Below are 16,583 nucleotides of genomic sequence, written 5' to 3'. Positions count from 1 at the left end.
TTCAAGCTGGAGTCCATGAGGGTTCAACTTCCATGAGTTTCAGAGCTGGAGAAGGCTCAGCTAGGAAGAGAAAGATTGAGGACTTCTAGTGCCAGGGCTCCTGGAGTCAGGAAAACCAAAGTTCAAATACAGTCTTAGGTATTTACCAGTTGGGTGACTGGGAAAGACACTTAACTGCTTTTTGACTAGGTTATATCAACTTTCAAATGGGAATAATAATAATACTTATCTCACAGAGTGTTTATAAGGATCAATTTTTTTTAAGTGCTTAGCTGAGTACCTGGAAAAAAACAGGCAATATAAAAAAGTCTTTCTTCTTTCTTTTCCCTTACTTTCTCTACAATACTTCTTTTCATGCTAGATTAGAATTGGAAGTACCTTAGAGACCACATAGGCCAATATTCCCATTGTGCTAATGCGGAAACAGACCCAGAAAATTTACTGGACTTGTGCAATGTGGAAAGTAACAGAACTAGGATTAGAATCGTTCTCTGATTTGAAATCCTTTGTTCTTTCCTGATGCATCACCCTGCATCTTTCTAACTTTGACAACAGAGTCTAAGAGAGATGTTAGCATCCTTATTGAATGGAGTTGTTCTCTCATAACTAGGTTATTCCCACTACATTTAGTTTTTGCCTCTGATTTCAGAGGGATCTGTAAGAAGGAAATTAACAAGTGTTGAAAGAATGATAGATTCTCCTGAGATCAAATGTGAAGGATTTTGGAAAGAAAGATTATGGAAGAAATAAGATTACATACAGTCAAGTGAATTTAGGGGAAGTGGGGTTTCTTTTTGGTAGGAAGGGAAGGAGGGGATGTGCTCGAGTCTTACAGTAGGAACCTACAATATGCAAGACCATTGCTCCTTTTAAAATACGATATTCAGGGTGACTAGATGGTGAAGTGGATAGAGCACCAGCTCTGGAGTCAGGAGTACCTGAGCTCAAATTTGGTCTCAGACACTTAACTACCTAGCTGTGTGGCCTTGGGCAAGGTACTTAATTCCTTACAAAAACCTAAAAAAATAAAATACAATATTCATTTTCAAATAAAAACACTCAAAGTGTTATTCAGACCATCCATGGAATGAAACAAAGTTTTATGTCAAACTATATGATTTAATACACCTTAAAATAATTAATATTTCACACCTGTGTTGTTTTATCTCCTTCTTTTTAAAGAAGCTTCAGAGTCAAAGAAAAATTCTCAATCTATTTCCTTTGGGCAGGAGTAAATAAAATAGACTTTTCTGAGATTTGTTTTCAGTCATCCCAGAAGTTGCAACCTCAATGTAGCCATTCCTAGACAAGACAACAAAGGACTGAATATTCCACTTCTCAGTCAAAATAATTCAGTTTCCTTTGCTGTTCAGTGTATGAGTGAAATAATGAAGCAAGTAAAATTTTTCTGTCTTCTGCCCATTTTCACTTGGGTTCAAGAAGAAAAGGGATGTCTGTCCCTGTCTGACAAGGATTCTCATGATGCAACCCCACCCAGCTTTATCTCTCTATACCTCCCCCAAAGGAAAAAAAAAGAACTCTTCCTACCCCCCAGGTTTCTGCTATTCTAATCATTGACATTACTATTAAAGCTTCTCCACTTAAGGCTGATGAAACTTGCTGAGAAAAATATGAAACCAAGTTGATTAAGTTCAATGAAAATCTATTTCATATCACCTCAACTGAGCCCTCACTGCTCTTGCAGTTCCTTTTATTCTCTTCTTGATACTTGTAGAGGGCCAGCTCCTGGGAGTGATTTTCACATCTTGGTGGCCTTTTCCATCAGAGATATATATGTATTATTACTCATTGTATGAATTTGTTGGCTCTCTCCATTGAACCCTGCCCTGGGATGATCTGTGACTCAGGAGGTGGTTGTAAAGGCTTTTCTGATAGAGAAGTATGCAGATTTCTAAGAACAAATATTGTAAATTTACCCAGGAAATTGTGAAACTGCGTTTCCTTTAACTGGTCATTCCTGAGATAAGTTTTTGTTATAAAAAGTCTGAGTTTCCAAAAATAAATTTAGTAGATTCTTACATCCCTACCTTGCATGTGTGAGTACGTTTCTACTTGACCTGACTCTTATAAGTTAATGTCCAGACCCACACCACAGGCATCTCGGGCAGTAGATAGTTCCTTTCATATTCCCCATAGCAACCCTTACAAAGGTTTTCTGCCCTTCCTAAGTCTCCTTTCCTACTCTACTTTTGAACGAATGGCATGAACTTTGTACCATGATGAGAAGACTGAGATCAGCTGAAATCAATTATGATTTTCTACTTTTAATCTTATATATGATACCATTTTGAAGAGATAAATGTATTCCTTAATATTTTAGCAAGAATTGACCTTTCTCTTCTCTGATCTTAAAATAGTATTTGTAATATATTTTCCTGTCTTGATTTTGATTTGTTCCTCAGTTCTTTCTATAACTTGTACATCCTCATAGGTTTATGAAGTCCTTGAAACTAGAAGTGTAACTGATGGACTTTTGTATCTTTCTCATATACTAGTCCTACATTTGACAAGAAATTGATCTCCAAATATATAATTCTATGATACATTAGTATGCATGCTAGGAAGGTCTTCTCACATGTTCTACTCCTTCACTCCTGGTCTCTAAAGAAACCTAAAGAATCAGCCATTTTAAAGTATGGGCAATGAGGTCAGAATACAATTCTATCATGAGGGAACACATGTACAATGGCAGCTAGGTGGAAGATGTAATTCTGTGACATGGAACAAAAATCTAGTATAGGCTAGATTGACTCTAATAAGAAGTGGATGAATGAGAATATTATGAAATAAAATTGGAAAAGGTAGGTGGAAGTCAGACTGTGAAGGATTTAACTGCTAAGTAAAATTTAAATTTTATCCTAGAGGTGTTAAAAATACATTTTTGGGGAAAGGGAAAGAGAAAGATTGATGTGATTATTTCTGCATTTTAGGAATATTAATGAAGCAATTAGGAAAGAGGTATTGAAAAGGAAAGAGAATCAAGTTAGGGTGATCAATTAAAAACCCCAAGAAAGAAGAGATGAAGGTCTGATTAGGATAGAGATTATAAGAGATAAGAGAAAGTGACAAAGAAGAGCAATATTTTGGAGGTAGACTTGAGAGGATCAAGTGATTGATTGACTATGGAGAGAAGAATCAGGTGCCTTGCCCCCAGAAAGATAATTTCTTTCGCTTCCTATTCTTATCCTTATTCTTCAATTACTTAGTTTTCCCCCCTTTATTTATTAGAAGCTAAAGTTTTTGAGAATATAATCTTTCTTGTTTTGTGGTATTTGTGTCCCTTACATTTAACATACTTAACAAGTTCTTAATGAATGCTCTATAACAATCTAAATGATTATTATAAGATAAGCAGGCGGACTTCACTCATTTATTTCCTTGACTGGACAAATCTCTATGATTGGGAAAAAATAATGTTTTCTCCAAAAGGTATCGTGGAGATATCTCCATTTATCCAGTCATCTGTCATTCATGACAGAAAAATGACTGAGACAATTCATAAGTGATAAAAATAAATAGGTCGTAAAATGTATAGGGCTGTCATTGTGCCAGTTCTCCCAATGTCAGTCCTGAAATGAAGCTTGATATAGGATTGTATGATGTTTAGTAAGTGTTGTTGAATGTAAATTCTATCTTCTGCTAACATCTGAAGGCTCTCTTATTCATTCCTGGTAATTCCTTTCCTTTGGGATTATTTTCAATTAAATTATGTATTATATTGAATATACATAGTTTTTGCATGTTATTTTTCCTAATAGAATGAGAATTGGGAGGGAGAGAGAGAGAGAGAGAGAGAGAGAGAGAGAGAGAGAGAGAGAGAGAGAGAGAGAGAGACTGAGACTATAATTGCTGTATTCCCAGCACTGAAAACAATGTAATATCTGGCACAAAGTAAGAGCTTAATAAATTCATGGTGATTATTGATTGAGTGTCCCTGAATTTATTTCTTCACAATGGCCATTACATTTAGCATCCTGAGTTCAACACAATACTTTAGTTTGTTGAGAAGTATTTTTTTTTCCTCCCAGAAATTCTCAGTCTAATTATTGAACCTTCTTTTGTTATCCACATTTCCTAATTTAGCTTTTATTTATTTTCCTTTTTCTAGTTGAAAGCAGTATCTTACATGTAGGATTGTGATCTCTCCTCACAGAAGATTCCTCCCTTCATTCATTAGAGTATATGTTTATATATTATTTTTTAGGATATAACATGCATTGAGGTAAGTTATAGGTGCTAAGGTTTAAATGATATTTTCACTCTTCGTACATCATTCATGTATTCAATATCCTCTATATGCCAAGGCAATCATTGGCAGATTTCAAAATTAAATAAATCTAGTAACATTATAAGGGTGAATTAATTATATGTTTCACCAAATATAGCCCATGAATGATGTTATAAACATCCAACTATCCTTTGACAGGAAAAAAAGTTTCCCCACTACTGTTCTATATCCTTAATTCATAATTCTGAATATTTCTATATTTTGAACAAAGTAAACATAGCTAAACAGATAGAAAAAGACCTCCATATTTGTGAAGATGAGCATCACAACATAGAGTAATTAAGGAATATGCATGTCTTCATCTTTTTCATGTGTAAACTAAATGAATAATTTATAGTGACTCTCTCCATGGTTGTTATATTTAGAAAACTCATTGAAAGTTTTAGAGTGCTATATTATTATAATTATTGCTTTAAATAATTAGAAGTTGAAATAGTAGAGGTAATAGTAGTGCCACCAGTGATAGTAGTCTTAGTAATATCATTGTTAGTAATACAATTAGTAGTACTAGTAGTAGTAGTAGCAGCAGCAGTAGCAGCAGCAGCAGCAGCTGCAACAACAGTAGTGTAGACATTTTAAAAGTAGTTAGCTGGCAGATAGAATAGAATGTCAAGCCTAGATTCAAAATTTAAGTTTTATTCTAACGTCTGATGCTTATTAGCTTTGATTAAATCACTTTATTTTTTGATTCACTTTCCTCATCTATAAAATGGGGGATATAATAATAACACTTACCTCCCAGGGCTGTTATAAGGAGCAAGTGAGGTAATGTTTTCTTTATAAAACACTTATCACACTGAATAGATTTAACCCAGAGTCTATCCACAAAGATGGCACTTGATAGTTTTTTCCCCTCATTCTTCTTCCTCAAGTTGAAATTCTTCTAGTTGAATTAGAATAAAATTGTCAGACACATGACCTGTGGGCCATTATGACCCTCAATACTCCCCAGTGAAATGTGAATCACAATAAAATGTGATCAGGAAATATTTTTAAAATACCTAAAAATATTTAAAAAGCTATTAATATGTGCTGTGCTTTTCTAAGTCAACATGTATCCCATAGGGATCCTTTATTTACAATCTAATGGCTTCTATTTCTATCTTGATGTCTTAGGATGCTAAGATTTTAAAAACATATAATTCAGATCCTTTAATGTATAGTGCAATAATGCATGGTATAATTTATAATGTTTAGTTAAAAACATATAAATAAGATCCTTTACAGAATACTGCAAGAAAATATGTTATAATTTGTTCTATTTAGTTTTAATTGCATGTATTTGCTTCCTGCTTGGGATAAATTTCTCTAAGTTGTACATTAAAATCATGATGTAAGTATTTCTTTCTATTCAGGGGAAAGGGTTTTCTACTAAGGGACATAAAATATTGGTTAGAGAACTTATTGGTCTCATTATTCCAATCAAGAGATCTTGAAGGTCCATTTTAGTTTCATAGGTGTTGCAGTGGATAGAACACTGATTGGACTTGGAGTCAGAAAGACCTAAATTTTAAACTTGCATCAATCACTTTTTTCTTTATGACTTTGAGCAAGTCAATTAACCTCTCTGTGCCTTATGTTTTTCATGTGTGGATTAAGTGCCTAGCTTACAGAGTAGTTGCATGGGTCAAAAGAGATAGCAAATATAAAGTATGTAGAAAAACTTATGTTCTATGTAAATAACTATTAATCTTAGCTAACTTAGCTCTATAATTTCATGATTATATAATTATTTGATTCCATTATTTGATATGTGCCATATTCAAATCCTTTCAATAACAATCCATGTGATAGCAAAATTCATCCTTAATTGAAGTTCTTTCAATAAAATCATCAGTCAATTATCAATCAGCATATAGATATTTATGAAATGCCTGCTTAACTTCCAGAAGCTATGCTCAGTTTTGGGGATATGGTATATGTCCTTAATTCTGAAGAAAAATAATGACATCACAGGGTGATGACTTGTGTATGAATTGAATGGAAGTGAATCCTTATGCGCTTTTATTGTATTTCTACATTCACTGACCTCAGAGGTAAAGTCCCAATGTACTTTATAAACAGTCTGTATGTGTAGCAGGGAAACATGGAGGATAATTGGGCTAATAGAAATTAAATGTAGAAAAGTCCTTTGAAGTCATATCCCTAATCTATCAACACATGATAATTCCTCCAAGAACACTTGCCAAGATCCTTTTTTCACTTGAGTGTAATTTAAATTTAAAAAAAATATCCCTTCCAACATACCTCTTGCCAAACTATTACATAGCTTAATAAATCTTCCTAGTGCTAGTCAAAGTAACAAGCTATATCTAAATATGAATCTTACCTCTAAAAGGAATTTACAATAACCCTTTACCACCTTCCCTCACTGTCCAGTTTTGCAGAACCTATCCCTTTCTTAACTCCTTTCTCCTCATCTATCTCTAGCTCTGTAAACTATAAGTGGAGTTAAGAATTGAATGAACTTGATTTGCATATTTTCTCCCTTTTCATTTTTCAGTCATCTCTCCCCACAGTTATCTTTTATGTGAAATTGAAGGAAGAACACATTACAAGAGTTTTATTATGTAAATTTCTTCAGAAGCTATGTGTATGTTGCTATGGTAGAAATTATTTAGAATACTTGACTAATATCTATACAGTGAGTATTCTTGTTCAGAACATGAATTAATCAGATCCTCTATTATTTTGCATAGCAATTTTACTTTATTTATTCATTATTCATTCATTTACCTATATATGTATGTATTCATTTGCTTATTTAATTGTTCATTTATTTATTCATTTGTTCATTAAGTATTGTTTTAATGCTGCAAAAGGTAATTTCAATTTCAGAATATTGATATATGAAGTGTTTTCATTTACCATCCCCCAGCATTATATTTGTTGCAGGTAGATATAAATATCCTTAAACACTCTCTGTAGTATGTCAGACTGTATTTCAAGGGAAATAAATATGAGACAAACATTTTTTTTATCCTCTCAAATCAGTTTTCTGGTTATTAAGAGGCCCATGAAATGTCTTCTATGGTAAAACTGGCAGTCAGATTGAGCGTTATTTCTTATGACGGGTATAGGATGCAGAATAAAATTCTTTTCAGAACCAATTGTCAACTTACTTTTAAAATAGAGAGATTACTTTTCATCTCTGACATTGATTTGTGGAACATTGACTAAAGCAAATCATTGTCCAGTTTAATGGGCTGTGCAGTGAGCCATAAAAAGTAAGGCCACCTCTCACTATGGACTTTGAACCCAATATCCTGCAATGACATTATGACTTGTGTATTGTGAATATATGATATATGGCCCTGGACTTCTCCCATAATCCTCTCTTCACAGTATGTTGCTTTTTGACTATAAGGGCATGATTCTGATTTGTAGGGTCATTACTACAATTTCTCCAAGGGACAGTCCACTGATATTTCTTGAAGTTAAGTGTGTGCCTGAGGTTTGGTTTCTGAGATCCTGGATATGGTAGAAGGAAATGGTCTTCAATATGAAATAATTATGTCAGAGTTCTGAAAATGTGCCCTTCATCTTGTTTGAGGGAAAATCTTCCTGCAAACTTGGAAAGGTCACTTAAAGCTCATACTGTTCTGAGATATCCCTTTCATTAAAGGTGAAAATAAGGAAACTTTGATTTCTACAACTGGGGCAGAGAATTATCGGCTTGAAGTGTGTGATCTCTTATTTACTAAGCTCACACTCAGTCATAGATTGACACAGAATGTTCTATTCTAGGTAATTTGATATTTCATCATGGTCTTCATTGATATGAAATATTCTTTGTAATTAACTCATGATAGCAACAAGAGACATTATTTTCAAAGATGTCCAAAGATGAAAGTTATAAGAAAAAGAATTATTACGTCGATATGCCATTAAGTACATTGTACAATACCTAGATGTAGATGATACAGATGAATCATTTGAATATTTATACATATGTAAATTTTGCTTTTAAAAAGGAATCTAGAATTGATAGTTTTATAATATAAATGTAAAGTTCACAATCCAATAATAGACCCCAAAAGTCTTCAGAACATATTAATAGAATTATGATTTACTTCAGATGACTGCATAATGAAACTAGATCCAGAATGCCCCAGAATGGAAAATGTCCAGAGAGTACATTCATTTACATAGGCATAAGTCACTTTATGGGCCCAATACCTATAGAGCAGGTGCTACTCTAAGAAGTTAGAGGAAATTTCCTCAATAAGAGTTCCATTTATAAAAAATCTGCATTGTATGGATTAAAAAATACTTTTATGTCCACAGTAATTATATAATATTCCATGCTAAAAAATTAGAAATGTGAAAGGAGGAAATATTTATATTTAATTTTGAAAAATGAAGCATGGAGACCTCAGAAATATGTGACTTAATATTAAGTGATCTCTTTTCATTCACAGGAATATATCTATGAAGTAATAATTCAATGAAAAATCATCTCTTGCAGGCTTGGAATGTTGATTATGGAATCAAGAAAAATTGAATCAAATCTTATACTTTACCATTTTGGACAATAATTTAACCAATGTCTATTTCAGTTTACTCACCTGTAAAATAGAGATGATAATAGAATTTACCTCCCAGAACTTTTATAATGAGCAATCATGATGGACTTGTACATTTCAGCAGCACAATAATCAGACATTTTCAAAAGTCTTGTGATGGAGAATGTCATCTGTACCTAGAGAAAGAACTGTGGAGTTTAAATGAAGACCAACACTTACTGTCTTCAATATTTAAAACTTACTTTATATATTATGTCACTTTTTTCTCTCTAATGTTTTCTTTCTTCCTTTTTTTATCTAATTTTTTTCTTTTACAACATGTTCACTATTGATCTATGTTTATCACAATGATAAAGAGAGTGCTTATATCAGATTTCCTTCTATCAGGGGGAGGGAGAAGGAGGGAAGGGAGGGGAAAAAATGGTAAAACTGAAAACATTGCCAAAAAAAGGTTGGTAATAACAACCATTGTATGTAGTTGGGAAAACAAATAAATAAAATATGTACACTTTCTAAAAAATATACAAATGTGTATGAAAGTTGCTTATAGAAATAGCCACTAATCTTAGCTATGCTTGTCCAGCTCCTCACAGTCTCTTATATTCCACCATGCCATAGGTGCCTATCTTGATCTATAATTATTGTTTCACCTTTGACAGGGAAGGAGAGAGAGAGAGTGAGAGACAGGCACAGAAACAGAACCAGAGAGGCAGAGAGACAGAGACATATCCTCCTTACACACACACACACACACACACACACACACACACACACACACACACACACATACACACACACACATATATATACACATGCATGCATGCACACACACACGCACACACATATACACAATCAATTTTCTTAATCTCTCTCTCTCTCTCTCTCTCTCTATATATATATATATATATATATTAATTTAATTTCTTCCATTTGAATATAAGCTTCTTTAGATGGAGATTTAAAAAAAATGACTTCAAGTATGGCAGACAGTCTGTGAGAAGTCTCTAAGCAAGGAAATTGTATGTCATATTTTCAGATCTGCACCTAGCTGGTTTATGTGTAGCAGGGCATTTAAAGGAAGGTAATAGAAGGAAGGTGATTAGTATTTATTTAGTGACAACTAAAAGGCAATTAGAATGTTATGTGCTTTTTACAAATATTGTCTCATAGAAATATAAAATCATGCCCACACATAATTATATATATATATATATATATATATATATATATATATATATATATATATATACATACAAATGCACATTTAAAAAGAATTGGGTGTAGGGAACAAAGCAATAGGTAGGAATATTGGATATTTCCAGGTCCAAATTTATAAATAATTTTCTATAAAAAATTACTACTGGGGTGGCTAGGTGGCACAATGGATAGAGTACTGGCCCTGGAGTCATGAGTACCTGAGTTCAATTCCAGTCTCAGACACTTAATAATTACCTAGCTGTGTGGCCTTGGGCAAGCCACTTAACCCCATTTGCCTTGTAAAAAAAAACCCTAAATTTTTTTTTTTATTGCTACTAAGCTTAAGTATTCTTATTTTTGTAAATGTTAATTTCTCATTGTAGAATATAAGATCCTTGAGAGCAGGAACTGTTGTCATTTTCTTTTTGGCTGCCTAACACAGAAACAATAATTGTCAATGAAATGGTTATTGCATATTTTGGGTCAAATTCAAAGTTTCTTTCACACAATTCTATAGTAACTAAGTAGATAAGTTTAATAATACATATTTTCTGATTGAACATATTAGATGGGCTGAACAGAGATCTTAATTTCACAAAACAGAATTACATAATGAATTGGTGGTAAGATGGAGGAGACTGATGTGAATTGGGAAGCTTATAATCAGAGATGGGAATGATCTTTGTTTATCTAGTCAAAAGGGAAACAAACAGTACTGTCAGTTACAATGCATAGTTCTTTATATGGTCCCTTTTTCGCGACTCATAAGATGATATTTTGAACCATTCCACTTAATAGACTGTTTCACAACCTTTCTGAACTAATATTTAAATTCTTCCTTTTCTAATATATATATATATATATATACATATATATGTATATATATATATATATATCATTAGTATTTTATTTACTTATTTTTTCCCATTTTCCTCTTATTCTACTGTGTTCATCACCTTATTTGCCAGAATCATGGCTGACAATGGTTGGTGGACATTGCTTGTTGCAAACCTTCTATAGTTTGGACTATTAAAAAGACTATGGGATTAAAAGCTTACAGTCTTTTTCTTATCTATCTCTATAATTGCCTGAAAGATTCTAATTATAATTGTACAATGGCTCCATAAAGGATGATGGAGAGAACTCATTAAGCCAAACTTACCCCACCCCCACCACCAAAAGACAAATTTATTAGATTTATACCTGTAGGTCAAAGTCCATTATAATGATATCCCTGCTTAATTTTATTTTACTTCCCTGTGTTGCAATTATATTTTGCATAATAGGAAATGAGGATTCAGTACAATAGAAGTGTCACTGAGGTCATGATTGAACAAGTTGAATTTGGTGAGTAATAGTTCTGAGGTCTGGGGTGATATTTAAAATAAGCTTCATTATTTTCCTACTTCTTCTACCTTCCCTTTTATCTGCAAATTAGGATATTATTAATGCTCTATGACATCATGGTACATTTTTCAAATGGAATTTAAAGGCCTCTGAGTATCACCCTAAAGAACTACACTCACCATGTTTCAATGGCATTGCATAACCTTTTATGTAATGAAGTATCTATATTTTAACTTTAAAAAGAAAACCAAGTTAAATACATGTATGCTGTTACAAACTTCTTGGTATTCACTATTGGTCGAATCAATAGCAGTTGCTCATTACACATAAAACCCTTTATAAAAATAAAATGAAAGGGAGCTTACTGTTGGGGCTCATTTTCTCAGTTGGTAGGATCATTTTCTTTCAGAATCACTAGGGGATTCCCAATCATAAATGTCACTTTCTATGAAAATCAAGGTCACTATGAATTAATGGCAGAGAAAAATCAATGTACTTCACACTTAAGAACAACACACCCTGAAGAGATGCATCAACCCCAAGAAGCAAAAGATGTAGGGAATTTCTAATCAAAATCTGTTTTAAGGTAATAAATTAATGCTGAATATATTAATAGAGGTACATACTCCCCCCAATTGACCATAAGCTCCTTGAGAGCAAGAACTTATATTTTTTACTACAGAATCACCATTTTTAACACATCCAATGGAACACAATAGATATATATTAAATATATATTGATAAACATATTTATTCAGTCATGTCTTTTAAAAACACTATGTAGGGGGGGGCGGCTAGGTGGCACAGTGGATAAAGCACTGACCCTGGAGTCAGGAGTACCTGGGTTCAAATCAGGTCTCAAACATTTAAAAATTACCTAGCTGTGTGGCTTTGGGAAAGCCACTTAACTCCATTTGCCTTGCATAAACCTAAAAAACAAACAAATAAACAAACAAAACCCACTATGTAGGAAATCAGCAAATGTGTTCTTCTTGTTATGGATAAGGGATGGAACTCTTAGAAACTTTCAAGGGAAGCTCTACAGAATTTTAAATACTGAAGGGCAAAAGGAAAGAAGGAAAACAAAAAAAAAAAAACAAAGGACTCTCTCTCTCTCTCTCTCTCTCTCTCTCTCTCTCTCTCTCTCTCTCTCTCTTTGCATATTTTCCTATGTGTCTCTGTCATAGTCTTTCCCTTTAGTCTTTTTAATAATTTTATGAAATTCACTTAATCAACATTTATAAATTAAGTTTTTATTCTATGAAAAACCGAGGACAAAGAGACAGTAGATAAACAGGGCTGGCCCTCAGGGAAGTTTATTTTCATTTTTTTTCTGGGGAAGTCTATACATGCTTTTGTGCATACAAAATAAATACATAAGTAGAAGATAATTATATGGAGAAGATATTAACTTCAATATTACATTACACAAAAGCTAAAGCTCACAAATATTTATTTAATTGAATGATAAGATGTCAAAACTTTCTTTTGGTAAATACTATGAATGTCAAGGAACCAAAAGCCTTAGGTGTCAAAGCAAATAAAACATTTTTAATCTCTTTCCATAAACATTTCTCCCTCAAAAATTTTCTGCTGGATTATTCTCCTCCATAGACATCAATAGGTAGGGAGCGTTTAATTCACAATTTACACAAAACTAAGGAGGTGATATAGCAAGAAATGCTCTGTTTAGTGGTTCATTAGACCCACTCATCTTCTAGATTTATTCAGTACAGCAACAAAAGCTGTACGTAGAGGAAAAGGGAGTGGGAACAAAAATTATTAAGTACCTACTATGTGCAGGCACTGATCTAAATGAATTACAAATATCATCTTATTACATCCTCAAAATAACTGTATGATATTGGTGCTATTAGTTTACCCCATTTTAGTGTTGAAAAATAGACATACAGTCTTAGTGGCTGGACTAGGTCACATAGCTACTAAATGTCTGATACTAATTGGAACTTTGGTTTTCCTGATTATGGGTCCAGAATTCTATCTGCCATGCCACCTAGAGAAAAGCAAGAGTATTTTAGAATCAGCAGTAGCCTCAGATGCTACCTAATCCAATTTGTACATTAAAATTAGTCCCCATTAAGAAAAAAACAAGAAGTGGCCACTCACATTTGTACTTGAAGACCTTGAGGGAAAGAGAAACCAAATTTTTTTTTTCTAAAGGCAGCCCACTACATACATACATTACATATATATATGAAATGTATGTATGTATATATATTTGGATTGCTCTAAAGTTTCCCCCCCCCTAATTTTGAACCTCAAGTTGACTCCTTTAAGCATTCTGCCATTGACTCTCAAGAACCATATTAATGAGACAATTTGTTTTTTAGGGGGTTTTTTTGTTTGTTTTTGCAAGGCAAACAGGGTTAAGTGGCTTGCCCAAGGCCACACAGCTAGGTAATTATTAAGTGTCTGAGACCGGATTTGAACCCAGGTACTCCTGACTCCAGGGTCAGTGCTTTATCCACTGTACCACGTAGCAACCCCAATGAGACAATTTCTAAGAAAATAAGTGAATCCAGATCTTTAGAATTAAAAGAATTAAAATTACTATTTTGTGTTTGTTTAACCTGGCATCTATTTGGTTTTTTTTTATATAAAAATTTAAATGAGATATTCCAGAAACATATGCTAATGTCAATTTTATTCTTTTATTAGAAAAGTACTATTTTTTATGATCTTCCCAACATCTATGAAATTAATAATCTAATTCAGTGATCCTTTTGAGTACTAATTTTTATTTTTCCTTTATTACTCTTGATACTTAAACCATAATGCTCTGTGAACCATTAGAGACTCAAATTTCTAAATGTTCTTTTAAAACTAACATTTTTCTTATCTCAGATTTTGCATTTTCTCATCCTTCCCTCATCTAATTTGAATCCTTGGGTAATGAAGTCTTTAAGCTCCATTCTTTGCATTTTACATTTATTCAGGGAGAGTCATTTTTGAAAGCAGCAGTGGGTGATCACATTAATTAATGCTTCCCATTTCTCTCTGTGCTTATATAAGACTGCCTTTTGTTTTGGAAGTAAATAAACCATATAATAGAAGACCAGCAAGTAATTACCTATGATATCAATAACCTCTAAAATTAGATATATTTGGCTATGTTTTCATTTTCCCAGTATTTATTTCTATGAAGGTATGAAAATGAACTTTCTCTAAATTGCTCCCCTTCCCTTCACCTTTTTTGACTGGGGAAGAGAGAGGGTTAGTTTGGGGCAAACATATTTGGTATGATTTAGTCTCCCATTGAAAGTCAGTACTTCTTTTGCAACTTTTCTGTGATCTTAGGGATTTTCCTGGGACCCAAATAGTTTGAGAGACAGGTTTCAAGTCCATGCAACATTATACATCAGACACAAAACCTGAACTCAGGTATTTTTGGCTCTGAGGTCAACTTACTCTTTTCTATGCTATGCTGCCTCTTTTTTCATTAATTATATATTACACAGTTCTAACTGATTTCAAAGAATATTATTCTAATTCAATTAGAAATAAATTCAATTGGACTTCCAGGATGGTGTCAAGATGGCAACATGAAGCTAACATGCCCCTGGAGTCTTTCCCTACCAAAGATAACTGAATCCTCTACTCTGACATTCAAGCTACAGATCCCACCAAGACAAAGAAAAGATTCAAAGAAGTTTTCAACTATAGACATTGTTGAGGAACTTCAATGAAAATCCATTTCTTTGGGGGCAAAGGGAAAGTAAAGTCCAGGAAGCAGGTGGGAGAGCTGGAAAAGGCAGCAGGAGGCTGTTATACACAGTGCAATCGAGGCCCAACAATTTGACAATAGCAGAGGTACCAGCAGCTAGATAGCAAACCAGCAGGGAGGATCCCAATTCCAAAGTCTGAACCATGGAAACAGTGGGGCAGAAATAGGACTGCATTGGGAACCAACCACTGTGAAATCAGAACCTTTACAAAAAAGAGAAAATAAACCTCTGCAGAGGCAAGGCCAGGACTGCATAGGTAACATCTTGGCCAACAGCAAGCCAGGGATCAGACACCAGTCCCAGGAAAAAACAAAGGCTTGGATCTATACTTCCTATATCCCAGGAGTAGGACCAAAACAACAAAGTTGAACAAAAACGTTAAAGAGAGTGCTCATTCCAGAAAGCTACTTTGCAAGTGAAAATGATACCAATGCTATGTTGGAAAAATAAATCAGGGGAAAATCATATTTGGAGAAGTCTCAGTTTATGAATTGGACTCAAAATCAAAACTCATAGAAGAGCTTAAAAAAGATTTATATAACCAAAGAAGAGAGGAAGAAGAAAAATAGGGAAAAAAGAAATAAAAGTCATGCAGTTAAGTTATGAAAAATAGACCAGAGAATTCAACATCTTTAAAAAGGAAATGCAAAAGGTAATTGAAGAAAATGAAACCCTAAAAATCAGAATTGAACAATTAGAAACCAATAAATCAACACTATAAGATTCCAGCAAACTAAATAAAAAAGGTTGAAAAAATTGAAGAAAACATAAAGTACCTTTTAGTAAAAATGAATGTCCTGGAAAATAGATCTAGAAGAGAGAATCTACAAATCATCAGACTACTAGAAAAACTACATAAAAAAAGAACCTGGAAAGCATCATGCAGGAAATTATCAGGGGAAACTGTCCAAATCTGCTAAAAGAAGAAGACAATATAACCACTGAAAGAATTCTCAGAACTTTTCCAGAAAGAGACCCCTGGGTTAAAACTTCAAGCTTGTACCAAATTCCAGAACTCTTAAATAAAGGAGAATACTGCAAGCAGCAAAAATGAAATAATTTAAATACAAAGGAAATACAATAAGATTCACAGAGGATCTATGAGCCGCAACACTGAAGGAGAGGAGAATGAGGAATACCATGTATCAGAGGCCAAAGGACCTGAGATTACAACCCAGAATTTACTACCATGCAAAATTCAGCATATACTGTCAGGGGAAAAAAAGATGAATGTTCAACAAAATAGAAGACTTCCAGAATTTCCTGACACAAAGACCAGAACTGAACAGAGAATTCAATCACCAAATACATAACTCAAAAATTGCATAAAAAGGCAAATGAAAAGGGGAAGGAAAAAGTCAAATCAACTTTGGATGGAATCAGCTCTTCTTAACAGTTCAGAAAGCTAGAACAATTCTATTAGACCTATGGGCAATATTATCCCTATCTGGAGGAAGA

The sequence above is a fragment of the Macrotis lagotis genome, chromosome 5 (assembly GCF_037893015.1).
Source record: "Macrotis lagotis isolate mMagLag1 chromosome 5, bilby.v1.9.chrom.fasta, whole genome shotgun sequence".
Classification (NCBI taxonomy): domain Eukaryota; kingdom Metazoa; phylum Chordata; class Mammalia; order Peramelemorphia; family Peramelidae; genus Macrotis; species Macrotis lagotis.
Note: the sequence above shows the minus strand (reverse complement) of the source record.